Source organism: Eubalaena glacialis, chromosome 8 (genome assembly GCF_028564815.1).
Source record: "Eubalaena glacialis isolate mEubGla1 chromosome 8, mEubGla1.1.hap2.+ XY, whole genome shotgun sequence".
Taxonomy (NCBI): Eukaryota; Metazoa; Chordata; class Mammalia; order Artiodactyla; family Balaenidae; genus Eubalaena; species Eubalaena glacialis.
The window spans coordinates 110215918-110233673 of NC_083723.1; positions in this window are offsets into that span (position 1 = coordinate 110215918).

Here is a 17756-nt window from a genome sequence, read left to right on the forward strand (position 1 = left end):
CCGTCCCTGTTTAGCACCCAATGAAGTCCCTGGCCCATAGGAGGGGTTCAATGACTACTTACTGTTGAGTGAATTACACTGGCCCAGAGTCAGAAGAGCTGGGTCTTGGGTCTGCTATTACCAGGTTGTGCAATCTTATGGTTTCTGGGCCTCAGTTTCCCCATCTGTAGGAGGAGGGCCTTGAGTCTCATGACTCTGAATGCTCTGCCAGTATCCCAGGACTCTCTTTCCACAGCGATCGGCTCCAAGACCCCCAATCTGGGGCCCTATCCTGGTCAGCTCTTCCCCAGGGCTTGACTTCATCACAGGGTCAGGGGTCTCCAACCCCTCATGGGTTGATCCCGGTACCACTGATGTAAGAGGCTCCGATACATGGAAAACTTTAGCTAAGAACCCACCTGTCCCATTAATGGCAGGACTCCAGCTCCACAGACAGGTTCCCCAGACATTCTAGAGAGGGGTGTGCCTGTGTCACCAGGCTGGAGCAACCTTTCGGATGTCAGCTGCCAGGGCCGCCTTGGTGCACGTCAGGGAAACTTCCAGCCCCAGCTCCTTTCCTCTCTCTCCCCGGGGGGATGTCAATGGGATAAAAACCCACCTGGAATCCTGAATATACTAAAAGCCACTCCATTGTACATTTTAAAATGGTGAATTATATCTCAATTTTTAAAAGCCTTTGAATACTTACTGAAGAAGGAGAAGAAAAGGAGGAAGACAGGAGGAGGGGGAAGAGGAGGAGGAGAAGAGAAGAAATCAGAGTGGCTCTCATGGGTAGAGAGAAAGTGAAAGAATGTTCTAGGATTCCCTGGACCAACCCCTGTCAGAGGGTTTTCCTTTTGGAATAGAAATTCAAACTGGGTGCTGTTATCTTATTACCTGATTTAATATGTTGGATAATTAGGGTTCAGATGAAACCCAAGTGCTGGGTCTTAGAAGGAGAGCAAGTCGGAGTGTGAGACTCCCCCTGTCTGGGGGAGGTGATGCAGTAGAGGGGAAGCAAGGTGTCATCAGGCTGACCTCAGGTCTGGCCCCTGCCAGGAGTTCCTTCCTACCCATCCCAGCTTCTGGCTCTTTACAGCTTTCAGACAAGTGACAGCTGGGGGCTCTGTGTTCCCCTATCAACCCAGAACCCCTTGTGGAAAAACCCCTCTTCCTTTTTGTTTAGCTGAGACTGAGCTGGAATTTTCCAAAAGGAACTTTTCCTCAGCAACTTAGGGAACCAAAAAAAGCACAAAGGTTTTAGAAAAAAAAAAACAAACCCATTCCACTAGAGTGTAGATTTCCACTGCGGTTGGAGCACAGACTGAAGGTGGGGGAAGAATTGGTGGGACCCGCCTCCCAGGCCTCTGGTGTCTTCGCTTCCCACTCTCCTCTGTGGCCCCCTAAGCCCCGGCCGCAGTGGGGAAGGGGTCCAGCCCTGGGCCTTCCATGAAGCCACGTCCAGGCTGGGCACCGGCAGAGGGGTCCTGAGCAGCCTCCGAGGGCGCTGCTGTCCAAGTCATCCCAGAGTTACCGAGGGTTAGATCCTGTAGGAACCGTACCCACCACCCGGCTATCTCAGCCTCCCAGTAGGAGCAGTAACCTGTCCCGATGACCCAGGTGTCAGGCTGGAAGGCCCGTGCGTGACCACAGAGCTGGCCACCTGGCATCCGACACCTGGGAAGCCGGGCCAGTCCAGGCCCTTCTGTGGCTTCAGAGAGGACTCACTGAGCCCAGGGGAGAGGCCGTCGTCCCCACTGAGCAGAAGCTCCTTGGCAGGTGGCATGGGGGCGGGTGGGAGGAGAGGAGAGTCGCCCCGTACCAGAAACTCTGCTCTCCAGGGAGCGGAGGGTGCTTTGCTGTCAGTGGGGCTGGAGCGTCTGGGCAGGGAGCACAGGGCCCGAGGGCGGGTCACCCTCATGGGTCGGAAACACGGGCAGGAGGCTCACCCCAGGCCCCAGTCTTCCTCAGCCTGGGATCACCGAGCAGCTTACAGTCACATTACGACCGACACCCCTGAGCCCAGCCCTTCAGTCTGGGGAGTCTGATCTTCCTGCAGACGCCCTCACCCTGAGTATCTCTGAGTTTTGCTAAAAGTGCTCACAAATGTTTGTGATTCAGTCCTGGGGGCTCCTTGCTGCCAGCACTTCTCAAGCCCCTGGCAGCCCGAGGCCCCCAGAGGTCCTGAACCCACCATGGCCTGTGCCTGTGACCTTGGAACGGCCCTCGGCAGATCTGCCTACAGTCCCGTGAGGTGAGAGGCTCTGCTGGTGGCCTCTTTGTCCTCGTCCCCCAGGGGATTCCTCAGCCGGGGGGGCCAGGCCAGGCCACAGGTGCTGCAGCTCTGAGGGTAGGGCTCTTTCTGTGTCTCTCTCTTTTACACACACACACACACACACACACACGCACACATACACACACATATACACACACACATATACACACGTATACATACATACACACATACACACATACACAAACACACACATACACACATAAACACACACATACGTACACACATACACATGTACACATGTACACACACAAACACATACACACACATACACATACACACGTATACACACACGTACACATATATACACACAAACACATACACATACACACGTATACACACATACACATACATACACACATACACATACATACACACATACACATACATACACACATATACACATATACAAACACATACACATACATACACACACATACACACACACACACACATACACAGCCATTTCTCTCAAGGCCAGTGTGCAGGGTGGTGTGGCTGAGACTCCAGCCGCCCCTGGGCCTGTGGGCACCTGGGTTTTGCAGGGTCTGGCTTGGGTCACAGGCCACTCTCTTCCTCTCTCAGAATGTGCCCTGTGGTCTCTTCCAAGGGCTTTTCAGTTTGGCTTTGTCTGAGGTCACCCGAATCTTAGGACATGCTTTTTCATTCTTGAGACACAATGGAGGTTAGAATTTGCATCCCTTTTTTGCCCAGGGAATTCTTTTCAGTCAGCGTGTGAATTCAGATCCATGTGTGGGACAGGAGCTCACAGGGCCCTACACGCAGCCGGGTGCAAATCCCAGCCTGGAGGCTGCAGGAGGCGCTGAATCCTGCCCCAACCGGCAGAAGCAGCCCTGCAGGCTCAGCTCCCCAGAATGTTCTCAGAGCCAGGGGCAGGGCAGGGGAGACTTTGGGGGTGTGAGGTCTCTTCTCTCTGCAGCAGCATCTGACCCTGCTCCGGTGCCCTGGTACTTTAAGGAAATAGCCCACTAGCCATTTTGCTATATATGTTTTGATTATTAACCCTTTAATATTGGTCTTAGGCTCTTGAAGCAGGGACATTAGTGGTCAGAAGGGGTCTGTGGCAGCACCTGACCCCCCCAGAGGACCATGAAGCCACAGTAGTGTCTATCCATGGAATCCTTCCCAGGCACTTTCTAACTGTAGGCCTGAGGCAGGCTTGGTGGAGCCAGGCCAGCAGAGGAGGAAGTGGAAGGAAAAGACAGAAGCCCAAAGAGATGGTCCCTGACAAGCCACTCCAGAAACTGAGGGCTCCAGGGGAGACCTGTCCTCTGGAGGGCATGGCTCTCCATGGCCACGAGCAGCTGGGGTTAGCAGTTCAGTCCTGCCGGCCCCATAGGACACAGTGGGGTCTGCCTGTGGGACAGATCAGAACGGCCTGGCAGAAATGTACTTCCTCTGGGTCAAATGTCCCCATCAGGTAGGCTCTGACTCTCAAACAGAACAATCTAGCTCCCCTCAGAGGTACTCCAAAGCTTGCCTCAGAGCTTGGCTGGCATGATACCTGAGTGCAAAGCCTCATCTGAGTCTTGATATTATCCCATCCCTGCTAGGCCATCTTCTGGGGTCATCTTGGCTTTAGACCTGCTGGTACCCAGGATCTTGGTATCTTTTTACATACAGTCGCCAAGTGAGTGATACAGACGTGAGCATCCTGGACCCAGAGGAAGGGAATCCTGTGGCTGGGCTGTGCGGAAGCATGGCCAGTGCAGGTGGATAGGACTTGGAAGGGTGGGTGCGGGGCGGCGGCTATTCCAGGCAGAGGGACCATGAGTCAATCACCAAGACGGGGCATGTCCGCCCAGTGAGGCACATCTCTGCCATGGACATCTGCTGGAAATCTTGCCCTGGAGGGACGATGTGCCTGACAACTTAGCCTTATCACAGAAGGGCACGAGATGGGCAGGGAAGGGCCTGGGGCCCATGCAATGGACTGTGTGTGCAGGAGTCATCATTCCAGCTGACGACCATCCAGACTGAGGCATGCAAAGCATTTTCATAGCACTTGCACATGCCAGGCAGCACCCTGGGCTGTTCGGACATGTTATCTCGCCTAATCCTCATAACAGTTCTAAGGTATTATTATAGCCTTCATTTTATAGATGGCGAAACTGGGGTACAGAGCGACAAAGTAACTTGCCCGAGGATCTACCAGCAAACCCAGGGGGTTTGTAGAGGGAAAATGATGAGTTTGGCTTTAGAGGTGTTTGCAGATGTCCAATAGGCAGTGAGATCGTAAAAGCTAGAGGTGGGAGAAGCCGCTGGGGTTGGGATGGATCTAGTGATTCAAGAATATAACTCCTGGAATGATTTGAAATTGTATATGATTTTCTCTTTTGTCTTCATGAGTCTATGACTTTTACACACAGTCTGCCAAAGGCAGCCATATGTCTGGTTAGAGATAGAATTTTTTATAGAAGGATTGCCTAGAGAAAGGCGAAGTTGACAGTCAACTTTCAACTTTCGATATACGATTATGTGGCAGAACAGGAGTCTTCAAGCCAGGATAGTATCTTGAGGGAGGATTCACCAAATTCCTTTACTTCCCTCTTTCCCCACTGGTTCATCAACAGTGAGTCTCCTGCCCTGTTTTTAAGGCTCAGGTGGAAATCTGGGGAAGGATAAATATGACATAAGGGAGGTATAGAAAAAGCATGCCCCCCTGCCCTCTTCTGGATCCGGAGATTTAAGAGAGAAGCAGGATGGGGCAGAAGCTAAGGAGTGCCCGGCCAGTGACAGTTAAGACGGGGCCCTGGACTTCCCCGGTGGCGCAGTGGTTAAGAATACGCCAGCCCTGGTCCAGGAAGATCCCACATGCCGCGGAGCAACTAAGCCCGTGTGCCACAACTACTGGGCCTGAGCTCTAGAGCCCACGAGCCACAACTACTGAAACCCGTGCGCCTAGAGCCCGTGCTCCGCAACAAGAGAAGCCACCACAATGAGAAGTCCACGCACCGCAATGAAGAGTAGCCCCCGCTCGCCGCAACTAGAGAAAGCCCGCGTGCAGCAACGAAGACCCAACGCAGCCAAAAATAAAATAAATAAAATAAATAAATAAATAAGATGGGGCCCTGTCATCCAAAGACCTCTCCAGGCCCTGAATGAGCAGAACTCAAGCGAGACAGCAGCTATTCAAGATCTGAGGCCATAAAAGCACATAAGAGGCCAGAATAAAGCATCGTCCTGGAGAGCAAAAGACCCCACTGGAGAGCTGGACCAGCACACCCCAGGCCAGGGGCCTCTTCTCCCAGCAGAGATAGGCCAGGCTAGCTGAACGACTGAGCATTTTAGACCAAGAAGGACTGAAGACACCTAAAGGACTTTTGTAGTTATCCTGCCTGATTAAACTTCATCAGTTACAGGCCTCATTGAAAACTGAATTTTTAATACTGCACATCCAAGACGTAGTATGAGTTAAATATCCAGATCCATGGAGGAGTGACTAGGTGGTAGTAGAAGCTCTGGAATAATTGGATGTAGCCAAGGAATGTGAGTGGAATGAGACCAGTGAGCTGAAGAAGCAGAAAATTTGGTCAAAGACGTGGGGGAGAAATTAGAGAGAGTGGGGCTGGGAAGTCTGGAAGTTTGGGTTATAGGGAGACGATGGTGAACAAGGCAACTTAGTGTTGCAAAGGGAAGGGAGGATGAAGATGGAGAAAGAGTCATTTGATTTGACAATTAGGACATCAAGATGACATTTAAGAGGCCAGGTGAGGTAGTGATGGGAAAGAAACCCGTCAGGTAAATCACTGGTGTTAAGGAGTGAGTGAGTGATGAAATGCAAACAGCCAGAGTAAGTGTTTCCTTTGAAGGTTTGTTAATGGGGTAGGCAAGTAAGAATACATCAGATGACAATATGAGAGGGTAGCATGAATGGGAGTAAAAGGACCTGGGTGTGACTGTAGGTAGAGAGAAAGGATCCAGTCAATGAGAAAAGATTAAAGATGCTAGAAAAAAAAAAAAGAGAGAGAGAGAGAGGACGCTGGAGTGTGATGGTTGAGCAGGACATCGTGTGGAGAAGATGAGAAAGGTGATCAGGAGAACAAGGTGGAGAGACTGACCCAGTGAAGGAAGCAGGGACCTCTATCTCCAGGAAGGAAGACAATTGAGGACACAGGTGTTCTCAGGTGGAGACAAGGGTTTATTAATACATGAGACATGTCCCCCTTTCCATTTTCCTTTACTAAGTAAAAAGTGAGGTCACCTGTAGATGAGGCTACCCAACTGGGGACACATCTGGTGATGAAGGATTGGGAGGGCAAGATGCAAGGGGGATGCACCTGCCCACTGGATGCTTGGGCCTCAGCTTCAGGCCCACTTCTCATAAGAGGAGGGGCATTGCTGATGCAATGGGTTAAGCTGTGACAACTGCAAGTGAGAACAGTGGAATTTTAGAAATGGAGGAGTCAAGGGAAGCAGGGGTTTTCCTGGGAACAATTTCTGAAGCTTTGTCAGCTTCATTCCTTGTTCATATAATTTTATTAATAATTTTTACTTATTACCCAAAGAACATTGCCAAAACAATAATAGGATTTCTTTTATTTTAAATATTTGTTTATTTATTTGGTTGCACCTGGTCTCAGTTGTGGCAGGCAGGCAGGCTCCTTAGTTGCAGCATGCACGTGGGATCTAGTTCCCTGACCAGGAATCGAACCTGGGCCCCCTGCATTGGGAGCGCAGAGTCTTAACCACTGCACCACCAGGGAAGTCCCAACAGGATTTCTTTGAAATCAAGATTTCATTTTTCCATGTTTCTTCCCAGTCTTAATCCTAATCCTTTTATGACTTTTATGTGGCTCTAACCAGATCATAGATTTCAGCGGATTGTATTTCCTGAAAAACAGCCACAGCAGCATTTCGAGTCCTGCATGCTTGTTTAGAAACTGGTCACTCTCCCATGACAAGGTAGAGTCTCTTTTCCTTCCCCTTTGAAACTGGATGGGACTTTGTGACTGTCTCCATGAATGGAGATGGAGGTGACACTGCATAATTTCCAAAACTAGGTCATGTAAGGTGAGTTGACTTCTGCCGGGCTCCCTCTCTGGGGACTCTCGGCGTTGGAACCCAGCTACCACGTTTTGAGAAAGCTCAAGCCACATGTAGGTATCCCGGCCAAGAGATCCAGCTGAGGCTTTAGCTGACAGCCAGTGTCAATTGCCAGTCATGTCATCTAATGAGCCTCGGATAAGCCATCCAGCTGTGTCCTGTCTGAATTTCTGATCCATAATAAATGGTTGTTTCATGCCACTAAGTTTTAGGGTAATTTTTTATGCAGCCATAGTAACTGGAACACGCAGAGAGTTTTGTTTGCATTTGTTAGCATGAGCATTTACTCATGTTGCTTCATAGTCACAATTATCATCTTATTGGCTGCAAAATATTTTGAATTGATGTAGTATAGCTTATGTAAATATGGTGCTATACTTGGCTATTTAGACTGCTTCTCATTTTTTACTACTTAAGTAATATATAAAAAGTTGTGCATAGAGATTTTCCTTTGTCTTTGAGCTGCTTCACTGGGACAAATTCCCAGAAGTGAAATTACTTTTGGGCACGAACATTTTTATGACTCCACAAATGTACCACCAAATTGCTTCTCAAAATTGCATCGATAGATTCTACCATCCATTGTGTTTGGTAGTTTGGGTGCATAAAACCACCTCAAATTTGTTTTGAATTGAAGTGGGGTATAAATAAATAACTGCATTAAAGAAAAACCTTTACTATAACGATTAATTTAATCGGTGAAATTGTATTTTATCATTGCTTATAATTTGTATGTCTTGGGTGAGTACTGAGGCTGAGATTTTTCTCTATTTAAAAATGGTTTTTCCATATTTTAAAAATTGCAAAAAATTGTTTTACACATAAAAATATCTGCGTATATTCTTTATCCAGTAATGTGTTTATAAGAGCTCTTGAGATCACTGGTTTCTCAGCTGCAAGTCACAATTCATTAGTAGATTATGAAATTGATTAAGTGGCTCATGACCAGCATTAATGACAAAATTAGAATAGAATAAAATAAAATATAAGAAAATTATATAAAAATAAAAATACCATTCCACACATAGTGAGTTTTTTGTGTGTGAAATTTTTTTTTTTTTTTCAATGTATGTAGTGGGTCATGATGTAAAATGTTATTTTTCTTCGTGGAGGATGCAACCAAAATGTTTGTAAAAAGTGGTCTTGTAAAACCATATTTATTAACCCTTTTTCACATTGATGTGAACATTTCCAAAGCTATGTCTTCCCTTTTTATTTTGAATTTTCTTCCTTTTTTACCATTTTAATTTTTCACACGGTCAGGCCCAGCAATCTTTCGTAATTTCTTATTTCAGTTAAAAACAGAAATTCATCTTGTTTCCACGAAGGTGACAAATGATCCATCCCGTTTTTTGTCAACTCAATTCATACTGAAGAATTCTCCAGACACCCCCGAACTTATAAAAATTCATGTCGGCTCAGCAAAATGCAAATAAAGAGCTCAGGCACAAATGCTATTGCGGAGTGGGCAAATCGAGAAGATGTGATAAACCTGAGAGCACGTCCACCCTGGTCTCACTTGCAGCTGTCAGAGTTTACGTTGCATCAGCCAAATGAGTTCTGGTGCAAATGCTGTATAAGCACATGTTCTCACAGTCACCCAAAGATAGCTACAGAATGGTGAGAAAAAAGTTGAAGAGGAAGTAAAGCTGAAGATCCCAGAACACATGGAAACACTCAGAGTAATAAAGAGAGATGCGTTTGGGGACAGAATGGTTAGAATAAAATGATAATGATAATAATAATTGCTGCTGTGTGTTACATATTGACCAGGCTCATTTACTCCTCACCAACACCAGTGAGGTTTACCATTATTTCCATTCCGCAGACGAGAAAAGTGCGGCCAGAAGGCTACGCGACTTACCCAAGGCTGCTTAGCTTGGTAATACGTGCCCGGAATTTCAACTTCAAGCCCATGCTCTCGATCACTGCGTCTCCAACAGGAGCTAGCGGTTGCAATCAAAAGAAAATGGTGAACGCCTGGGAAGAGTTACGTACAATTTAGACGTCTTACAGGAATTGCTCTGTGGGAACCTTCCAGATTCCCCTTTCTTCTCTGGGGAATGTCTTTCAAATAACTGGATCTTGTGATTTAGAATAAAAGCAGCTTCTACCCTGTACAGTGCTGGAGATAAACAAGACTAATCTCTTGTATTCCATCTGTTATTTTGCTGGATTACATTCAGATCGTGAAATTTCCTAATGTTACAAGGTCTCAAAGAGGCAGTGGAGTCCATGGCTTGGAGCACAGACACGGCAGCCAGTGTGTGTGGTTTTGTGACTCTGCTCAGCTTCCTTCTAGCTGTGTGATGCTGGCCAAGTTTTCCTCTTTTATAAGATGAGGATAATAATAGTACCTACCAATTAGGGCAGACAGTGCTTGGTCTACAGTAAGGGGTACATTAGTATGTTATATTATTATTACATACTGTAATTACTTATTTTGAAGTCAGTATACTTTATATTAGTTATATTTTTTTCTGGTTGGAATTTAAGAGATAATCTAGTTTTATCAGAAGCAATATTTATAGATGGGGTGAGTTTTTATGTTGATGTTTCTAAGTTACATTTAATCACCTGGCATTTTCTTATCTAATTCCTCAGGTTCCAGAATGCATGCTATTCGGGTGGGGTGACCAAATGTCTCAGTTTACACTTGTCCCAGCATAATTATTAATAGCGCCCCTTTTCAACTCAAAACGGTCCTGGTTTGGAAGATAAATCACATGGTCATCCTATTTGGAGAATTCCAACTGCTCCTGTCTCTTGTCACTGCTATATTATGTGATCTGGGTCAGGAGGCCCAAAGCCTAGCATAGAATCAAGGGCAGCGATCCTAACCATTTATCATGCCAGGACCCCTGGGTAGGCTGCAGAAGACTTTGGACACCCATCTAAGTAGAATTTTTTAGTAATAACGTTAAATGCACAGTATAACAAAGAAATTCCATAATTTTGAAAGAATGCTAATCAAAATATTGAAAAACCCAAATCTGTGATGTAGTAATACACATGCTTTTTAATTAATAATTAAATAACAGGTCTAATGACAGGTTTAGTAACTATTGTAATTTCAAAGAAGTGATGTGCTTCAATGATATTTTGAGATATGTGTGACAATGGTGACATGATACAGAAATGCCTGTGATTTCTTTTAGCAACAAAATCACAGGTACCATTTCTGTTTGTTTTCTATATTCACAGTAGAGCATAATTTTTTTCCCTGTCCAAGTTCCAAGACCTCTTGAATTCTATCCAGAGCTCCCTGGATTTGGGTGGATGTTTGTGGTCAGCAGGTGGGAAGCAAATTGTACAAAGACCAGGAAGGAAAGAAGAGACTGGAATGGTCGTGGGCTTGGTGATGGAGGAGAAAACTATGTGGGAGGTTGCCAGGATGTGGATGGATGGAGTAAGAAGGCACATGGGTCTGTGGCTTGTCTGTGTTGACCGAATATGGGAGAGGTGAGCCCATCCAGGACATAGCCTGCTGGGAACATGAATTTGCAGAGTGGTTCAGTTTGTGGACTTTGAAGTCCGACACAACTGGATTTGGATCCAAGCCCTGCCATTTACCAGCATGGATTTTGCACAAGCCATTTAATTGTTCTGTGACTCAATTTCTCCTCTGTTTAGTGGGAATATTTATACCTACCTCACAAAATCACTTTGAAGATTAAATCAGACAATGTATGTAAAAAGCTTTGTACAGTGCCTGATATGCTTTTATAAGTTCCCCACTGATAGTTTCGGCCAGAGTACTGTGGTGATGGTTACTATGAAGGTCTAACTGCCAATAGTAAACAAGGGCTCCCGCAGTCGCTAAAATAGGTCTTCACTCATGTGTAGCCAGCAGGGGGCAGCAAATATCACACGGCAGTATAAGCTTAGGAGGAAAAGAAAATGCAGGGGTGAGTGTGGATGGAGCGCCCCATCTGCTCACAGGCAATGAGCTAGATGACCTAGGTCCCTTCTGCCACCCACCCCACCTCCGTTTGACCCACAGTGCCTAGAAGTGTGTCCAGTCTCTGTTCTTGGGTCAAGCCCACCCAAACCAAAGAAGCATTGTCAGGAATGTTCTGGTGAGGCTGCAGGCCAGGGATTGGGCTGAGACCGGCGGTTTATGTGTGCCCCATAATATCCAAGCAGCATTTTAATCATATAATTGGGGGGCGTGGGTACTGGGTCCGGGGAAGAATTCTGGATACAGTGGGAGCTTATCAGTTTACTCTCACATACTCCCTCCTTCAACTCTTCTTGTTATCTAAACTTTTACCTGTCCTCCAAGTATTCCCAGGAGCCAACAGGGCTTACACAAGGGGTGCCCAATTTAGGAACATCAACCTAGGACATCCTGTTCTGTCCTTCCTTATCCTACCGCGATGAAGTTATTGCCTTATGTTACCCTGTACAGAAAATCATCTGGAAACCTTTTGAAATAGAGCTCCTGTGCACGCATGGAAAGCAATCATCCCTATTATAGTGACAGAAAGTCAGCAAGTTGTAGATGCCAAGATCTTATCTCCTTATCCCTTTGCAACCTTTCTCCAGGACATCAAAGAAATGGGATGCAATTAAATAGGATGATGGTAGGAACACGGTGCGAGAAATAGGCAAGCAGAAGTATCATTCGAAAATGCTTCCCCAAACATAGAAAACAAACTTATGGTTACCAAAGGGAAAAGGAAGGGGGAATAAATTAGGAATTTGGGATTAACAGATACACACTACTCTATATAAAATAGACAAACAAAAAGGACCTACTGTACAGTGCAGGGAACCATATTCAATCTCTTGTAATAACCTCTAATGGAAAAGAATCTGAAAAAGAATATATATAACTGAATCACTTTGCTGTACACCTGAAACATTGTAAATCAACTGTAGTTCAATAAAAATAACAATTTTTAAAAAATGCTTCCCTTCTCCAAGTGACTAGCCCAGGAATCATTTGTAGATCTGTGCCTTGAGGATGGCGTGATCTCCCTCTCTGTGCCCCTTAGCACATGCCACAGAGCTGAACGTGTGACTGGTCTCCAAGAATTTTTATTGAAAGGTACTAAAATTTGGGAAATGAGCAGAGAGAGCCCCAATAGATACAATCTGGTTCTCCATGGAATGATTGTAATCTTTCTGACCCTTTTTCCTAAGGATCAGAACACTTTTCTGCAAACGAAATCTTATAATTCCAACAAACAAAGCAGATGAAAAGGAATTTGCTCCAGTTGAGGCGGGAGGGAGAGAGGAGACCTAGGCACCCCTTCCCGACCTCAGCCCTGGTGCACAAATCCAGGCTTCCTTCAAACACAGTTTGAACCCCTTGGCTTCCCACAGGCTGACAAGCCAGTCTGGTCTCTAGTCCAGATTATGCCACCGATTGAGGGTTTGGGGTTTCCAAAATGATGTGTCCAGACTAAGAGGATGGACACCAGTGTAGGTGAGCTATAGAAGAAGAACACTGGATAAACAACCAAAGATAGAAGTTCTAATCCTGGCTGTCCTACTAATTGGCTGGCTCGTGTTGACTGAGTCACTTGGTCCCTTCTGTACAATGAAGGCTGTGACCACATGACCTCTGAGAGCCCTACCAGAGCCGACATTCTTGTCCAAAACTGCTGACTCATGGTGACTGGGAGGGAAGGCCACATAATTCTCCTTAGCGCCCAGGTCCAGGCCCGGAGCCTCTGCTGCAGACCCACGTGAAACCGTGCAGCAGGAGTGAGTTTATAGCCCCTCTGCTCTTCCTCCCCCTTCTCCCGTGCTGGGCCTCCATGCCCTGCCTGCCATGCTGAGCCCGGGGGACCTGTCCCCTGTGGTCAGTGCCCCCTTCTCTGGTCTCTGGTGACCCTGTGCTCCAGTTCCACAAAAACATGTCTGGCTTCTGTTAGCCTGGGGCCTCAGGCTAACTCTCCCTTCCAGGGTCCCAGCTTTAATACATATACCCCTAGAATTCTCTTCCAAAATCTGCTGTTTCTTGTCTGACCACCTCTCACTTCCTGGCCTGCAACTCTTGCATAGTTTGCTTATCACTAGTGAATGGCTATGTTATCTACCCAGCATAGAAAATTAAAGACGGTAGGAGAGAACATTGATTTTTAAAAGATAATTCTGTTTAAAGAATCTGACTTCTTTTGCTCAATAACTGCAGTTCGGCACGCTAGATTTTCTGTGTGTAGAGTTAAGATAGCAACAGAAATAGTCATAAAAATTAGTTTCAGTGCGATTTAGTGGACAGATCACAGAAAGAGAAGATGGAACTGAAACGGAGCAGGACCCTATGGTCCTGGCCCACCCCATGTCCTCAGCCTGACTTTTGTCCGTGAAAAAACTTTAGCCAAAGAATAAGTTTAATCAGAGAAGTGAGAAAATGCAGAAACAAAGGAAAACAGTCAAAGGAGACCAAATAATAATAGTTTAATCATTAAGCATAGTCAAGGACCTTTAGTGTGTGTATATATATACACACATTTTTTTTTCTTTTCTTTATCCATTCATCCACTCAATCATTGATATCTCTTTGAGATAGTGATTTCATCTCTTTTAGGATGTATAGCTGAAACTAATAAAACACTGTAAATCAACTACATTTCAATAAAATTTAAAAAATTGCTCTGTGAGCTTTGGCTGGTCGCTTCACTTCTCTGATCCTCAGAGTTTTTTTTGTTGTAAAACCAAAGTGTTGCTTGGCTAGGCATGCCAATCTGAACGTATATTCTTTTGAAATATCATTTGCACATTTGTAGTTATTTCTGAAATGCTTTCTAAACAATATGGAGTTCTAGGTTTGCAATTTGTGGTAGCCAGCCTCCATGGTGTCCCAGTGAATGGGGTTGATCTTTGGTGGAAATGACGGTGTCTGACTTCTGAGGTTAGATAATGAAGACATCATGGCTTCCACTTTGTGCACTCTTGGATCACTCACTCAGGGAGAGTCAGGATCACTCACTCAGGGAGAGTCAGCCACCATGTCATGAACATTCCAGCAGCTTTATGGAAGGTACTTGTTGGGAGGAGCTGAGGCCTCCTGCCAATACCCAGTACTGACTTGCCAGTGACGGAGTGCATCATCTTGGAATCAGATCCTCCAGCCTTAGCCGAGCCTTAGCATGATGAGTCCCAACCGTCACATTTACTGAGAGACTCCCCCATCCAAAACTACCCAGGAAAGCGGCTCCGGAATTCCTGGACTCCAGTAACTGTGTGAAATAAGTGTTATAACTGTTAAAACACACACACACACACACACACACACACAAACAAAAGAAAAACAAAGGGTTGGATGCCAAGGCTTTGAAGTTGTGTTCCAGGGCCCTCACGGCTGGGGGCTGTGTATGGGGGTAATAACTGATTTGGGTCCCAGCCTCCTCCCCGACTTAAACCACAGCAGCTCTGCCATCATCTAGTGTATATATTGAGAATTCACAGAGGATTTATTTTAAAGAAAGGAGTCTACTGCCAAAAATATGTTTGAAAACACTGGACTAGGACACACTGGATTAGACGATCTCTAACACCCTATGATTCCATCTAACAGTATGAAAAAAAAAACTTCTTACAAACACATGGGCAGCATTTTCTTCAGGGCTCACTCGTCTTGCCAGGAAGCACAATCCCTGAGGTTGGAAACAAAAATTCACACTGTGCTGCACACAGATAAATGAATCAGGAGTTGCCCTTCCTGTGCATGAGGCTAGACAGAGTCCAGGCAGTGGAGAAAGAGCTGGTCCTGCAGAGGAGAGAGCCCCACACTGGACACAGCTCCACCCCCTGGGGCACCATCTACAAACTGGGGGGGGGACAGTGGGTTTGCTTCTGTTGCCCACATTTTGTTATAATAATAATGACGCTATTAACAACATCAACAATGATGACTAGCATGTATCGAGGGCTGTGTGCAAAGCCTGGGAGATGGGTTTCACATTCATGACCTCATTTAATCCTTATGACCGCTAGGAGGGAAGCATTTGTAGATTGGGGAAACAGACGTAGGTTAAACGATTCGCCAGAGTCATGGATTAGGAAGAGCAGAGCTGCAAGGAAGATTCAGTCCCTCTATACTTATACAATTTTTTGTTACCATCTCACGTATTTTAGGCCACTAGTCAGAACTGAGCAGCCCCTCTTTGGGTCTGAAGTACACTGATTTCACACTAGGAGGTTTTCATAGTTAGTCGTTTAAGATAAGCTCTTCATTCATCAACTCACTCGTACATGCAACTGCCATTACCAAGCGCCCACTGTGTGCCCAGGCACGGTTCTAGGCACTGCGGACACAAGGGCAAGGAAAACAGACACTGGTGCTCCCTTGGGCTTAGCTGGGAGTTGGGCTGGAGGAAGACCTGAGAAGCCAAACTCTGGGGAGGGAAGGAAGGGAAGCTTCCCTTCAGGTTCCTGAGCCCAATGTCTTTCTGGCAGTACAGCTAGAACATGCCTTCAAGGGTCAGAAAGACTAAGTGTGACCTGGAGCTGGACCCCAAGAGCCTGAACCTCCAAAGACAGTCCCCCTAGGAAGCCTTCCCGGGCTGAGCCCAACACAGGCGGTGCTCTTCCTGGTGGTGGTCCCCCCAGGGCTCTGCTGGCAGCTCCACCGTAAGCGAGGGGGCCCTCCGTCAGCAAGCACCACAGACACTGCACTGAGACAGCTCATTTGGGAATTGTGTCAACACACAGGACACAATTTCACGTTGAGAAACGTGAAATCAGACCCTGTGCTGTCTGAAATCAACCTGTGCCACTATTGTTCAGAGCAGATTTTCAAGTGCGGGTCTTAATCGCCCATGAGAGTCAATCAAATTTTGTTCCATCTTTCAGTCGGTCTCATTATCTTAACAATTCTACTCTTTGGCTGGAACTTTGTTTTGGTCAAATTCCAACTGTTCCATGAATGTATTTCGTGGCCCCAGCAGAGCTCCTCAAAGCAGGAACCTACACCCGTGTTCTGTAACTCCCACCAACTTGGCCCCTGGAGGGTCAGTACATTTGTGACCAGGAGTTTACCTGAGTCCTGAGGCTGGGATGCAACCTGCCCAGGACAGTGGAGGGGGGGATGGGGGTGGGGTTAGTTCCCCAAAGGGAAGGTGGAAAGGGGCTCTCCACTGGGAATGCAGCATCTCTACCCATGGAGACCCTCTGGCGTCTATCTGCTCCAGCCGTATGCTGCAAATACTCCTCTATCTTGTCTTCAAAATGCAGCCCCAGTCCTTTGTGACAGCTCTGATCCCCCTCCTCTTCCTTCACCCCAGGCAAGGGACAGTTCTTAGATATAATCGGAGGTCTTCTAGAAAGCAGGGAGGAGGGCTAGCAAAGGGCCCTTTATCTTGTTTGTGCTTCTGGCTGACTTCTCAATGGTCTTGTTTTGAGAGATTTTAAGCAGGGATCTAGAAAGCAGGCATCTGATTTAAAATCTCTTACTAGTGATTACCCCAAAGTTTTTCCAAAGTGCACTTAAGCCAACTCTTGACTACCTGGAGAAATCGTTTGGGAACTAGATCACAGAGGACTTGCCACAGCTGTTAATAAAATGATAGTCTGCTCTTGGTGATTTAGAGGGTGACTGAAGAGGTTTGCAGTTTGACTTGGGATAAGGTGGGACCTGCCTATCCAGCAAGGGGGACTGTACCACAGTGACCAGTAGGTTCCAGAAAGCGAGGGGCCCAGGCAGTGAGCAGTGGTCAGTGCCTGGTGCTCTGGGCCTCCCACCTGGCTCTGCCCCAGCTGCTCAGGGGCTGGGCTGCTCTCCTGCATCCCTGGGTGAGACCCAGCAACCAATGCTGCCCAACTAAACGCTATCCATCCGACACATGGATAACCTGCAAAGCAGTTGTCACCTAACCATAGGGGCTATAATCATCCAATAAACAAAGCCAGGAGCAAAGCAACTTATCTTTGTAAAACTTGAAGTCAACACTTGTCTATCCGACCTCCTTTCCTGGCCTTTGTTAATTCTGGATAAGGAAACATTATTAATTTTTTAAAAAGCAACAGCATTTGTAAAAGTAATAAAAGGCCTTTACTTTTGTAACCCTATTTAAAGTATTCATCCATCTCTGTCACTTGAAGATACAGCGAGAAGGTGGCCGTCTACCAGCCAGAAAGAGGGCCCTCAGCAGAACCGGACCATGCTGGCACCCTGATCTTGGACTACAGGCCTCCAGAGCCTTGAGAAATACATTTCTGTTGTTTAAACCACCCAGTCTCTAGTATTGGGTTGGCCAGAAAGTTCATTCCGGTTTTTCCGTAAAATCTTATGTAAAACCCAAACGAACTTTTTGGCCAACCCAATATTTTGTTAGAGTGGCCCAAGCTAATACCAATTATTGATGCTTTTCTTCCCTCTGGTCCAGACAATGAGCTTCATGAAAGCAGTTTCTTGTGAGTGGTGCTGCTTAGTAACCATAGGACTCTGGCCTTCACAGGTAGG